General features: G+C 49.8%; 1 non-coding gene across 1 annotated transcript; it reads right to left on the bottom strand.

Moving 5' to 3' along the window:
- Window positions 1–2521: 2521 nt before the first annotated feature.
- On the bottom strand, window positions 2522–2594 carry TRNAV-GAC (transfer RNA valine (anticodon GAC)). The gene has a single exon. It is a non-coding gene; the product is annotated as a tRNA-Val (tRNA).
- Between the last annotated feature and the right edge of the window lie 253 nt (window positions 2595–2847).

Below are 2847 nucleotides of genomic sequence, written 5' to 3' on the forward strand. Positions count from 1 at the left end.
TTCGTAGTTGGTAAGTAGCTAATGGTACCAGCGGGCGAGGGAGAAGATGAGCTCAGCTGTATTTTCTTTAAAAACTTGAGCCTCTTCAACATAAAATTGGCCCATAATATTTGTACTGTCCCCGAGACAAAAGGGCAGCACCACCCCTGCCTCATTTTGACATACACCTGACAGACTGAGTTGCTCTTTTTAAGTTTCATCCCCTTTTCCATGTTTGCCCCTAATGAAAAGGGTGGGAAACAGTGTGATAGCCACATGCTCTATCCCCCAAGTTACCTTCTTCCTCTTCCCTGACCCCCTCACCCATCCCTGCAGAATTTGGAAAGTCAGGCACAGAGCAGCCTGATAACCCTTATATTTGTCTGTAAGATTCATAAACAGAAAAACACAGTAAACGTAAATCCAAGAGGCTAAGTTGAGGCTTCAAAGGAGTCAGTGAGGATGGATTTGAGTATCCAAGATAGAGAGACAGTGAAGAAATGCCTCCCTCTTCATTAGCAGCTGCCCAAGTCCCTTGAGCTCCAGAAGCTTCTTCCCAGCAGGAACGGTGGCATCGTGCAGCCATTCAAACAGCATTTTCTGGGCCGGCCCGTGGCTCACTCGGGAGAGTGTGGTGCTGTTAACACCAAGGCCGCGGGTTCGGATCCCATATAGGGATGGCCGGTTGGCTCAATTGGGAGAGCGTGGTACTGACAACACCAAGTCAAGGGTTAAGATCCCCTTACCGGTCATCTTTAAAAAAAAAAAAAAAACAGCATTTTCTCTGTAGCTCCATCCAGGAGCAGAGGGCTTTGGGAATCAGGCAAATGGCTCCCATAGCAAACATGGGACTAGGGTCCCTCCCTATAAAACCGGAGATCCCAAAGTCCAGAGCAGCTTCTTTGAGAAAAGCCACAACAAAATTGCTAACCCGGTTCATTAATAACAAGAGTAATAAAAGCAACATTTACCGAGCACTTACTACGGGCCAGAGATTACGCTATATGCTCCAAATACATTCTTTAAACTAATGCTAATCATCTATGGAGTGGGCACTGATGGAAAGGACATCTCTATTCCTAAATAAAGAGCGAGAATCACAGGAAAGATCGAGACAGTTTTTCTAACCCCGATTCCAGAAAAGTTAAGAACAACCTGGCCTGGGCATACAATAATACATATTTGTTAGAGAGTTACAGGCACTTAAGAGCAAAGAAGCATTTTCTCACCCTGACACAGAGCCTGGTGAGAGGCAAGGGGGCGCTAGGCTGGTTCTGCTCCAGACCCACTTGCTGCTCTCAAATCTTGGCTTCTCTGCTTATCTTTTGGGTACAGAGGTGTAGACTGTTGTCTCCTTCTCTCCAAGCCAAAAGCCATCATAGGCACAGACATCCCAAAGTCATTCAGCCACCAGCACATATTGAGGCTCCCTTCAGTTCAGACCTGTCTATGTCTGACACTGGAGTTACAGATAGAGACGAGGACAGCCCTCAGGGGAAACACAAGAGCAAGCAGGTGAGGTGGGCAGGAGCTGGGTCAAGATCGGAGGGGAGTCTTGGGGACTAAAGATGCCTTAGCCAGGCTGTCCAGTTGGCGATGCTTGGGTGGCTGCTGGGGAGGGACTGAGCCAAGTGGAGAGGCAGGCAGCGGCCCCCAGCATGGGGCCACCAGCAGGGGACTTGGATGTGGGGGCAGCTGAAGAGGTTTCAGGCCAGTCACAGCAGCCCTTCCAGCTCTGCTGTAGCTCTTCTTCCTCGAGGGCAGGGGAGACCCTAAGACTTTTAAGCAAGGAAGAGCTTTAGGCACATTTTCACTGAGAAATGGTCACTCTGTTTGTGTTTAGAAAATTCCTGTGAAAAAGACCAACTGGGGGTTAGGAGTCGAGGGCTGGGGACAGACGACAGCTCAGGAGCCTCTGAGATGTGCGGGTGCTGGGTGACACACAGCTGGCCCGGCGGTGTCCCTGCTCTGCAGTTCCGTGCTCCAGTGGTGCCAGGGGATGTGTGGCAGACACTCACAAATGCTTTCGATAGTGCAATCATTGATCAATTAATCACTCTGCTGTGTAAATTGCAGTGGAGCAGAAGTACATTTCTTTTCTTTTTCTTTTTCTTTTTTTCCTTTTCATTTTGTCAGAGTGGGAGTGGTGCAGGGAGATGCTGGGAGTCTGCTTCAGGTTATTGTGGCAGAAATTAAACACTGATGGGGTTCTCTGTGGTTGCAGAAAGGGGCTTACCCCAGGCTTCAGGCAGGTGGGGCAGGGATTCGCTCCCTTTTGTGGGGAACAAGGTACGTTTGCCCAGGGCAGCCTGGCGCTCAGTCTGTAAAGCCCCCTGGAGCCAGGGGGCATGGATTTAAACCTTCCAGGGCAGACATGGGTGGGAGGGTCCAAGGGTGGTCCTGAAGGTAAGGGTGGTGCTTAGCTATCTAAGACTATTTTTCAATTTGGCCTCAGGCGACCCTGAATCATGTAACCATTGAATTTTAGATCTTCTGATAGACTGACCCCCCACTCACACCTTTTTTTTTTTTTTTTTAAAGATGACCGGTAAGGGGATCTCAACCCTTGACTTGGTGTTGTCAGCACCACGCTCTCCCAATTGAGCCAACCGGCCATCCCTATATGGGATCCGAACCCGTGGCCTTGGTGTTATCAGCACTGCACTCTCCCAAGGAAGCCACGGGCCGACCCCAAACACACATTTTTCTTTAAAGAGAGGATGAGAATGAGTCCCAAAGGTTGACTTGTCCTGGGTCCCACAGCTAGTTAGTGAAGCGGACAGGCCCAGACTCCAGGTCCGCTACAGAGGCTCTTCATCGGGCCAGAGCCAACAGGACCCTGTGCCCTTTGTTCTGTGGACCGTGCAA

The sequence above is a fragment of the Cynocephalus volans genome, chromosome 6, assembly GCF_027409185.1.
Source record: "Cynocephalus volans isolate mCynVol1 chromosome 6, mCynVol1.pri, whole genome shotgun sequence".
Classification (NCBI taxonomy): domain Eukaryota; kingdom Metazoa; phylum Chordata; class Mammalia; order Dermoptera; family Cynocephalidae; genus Cynocephalus; species Cynocephalus volans.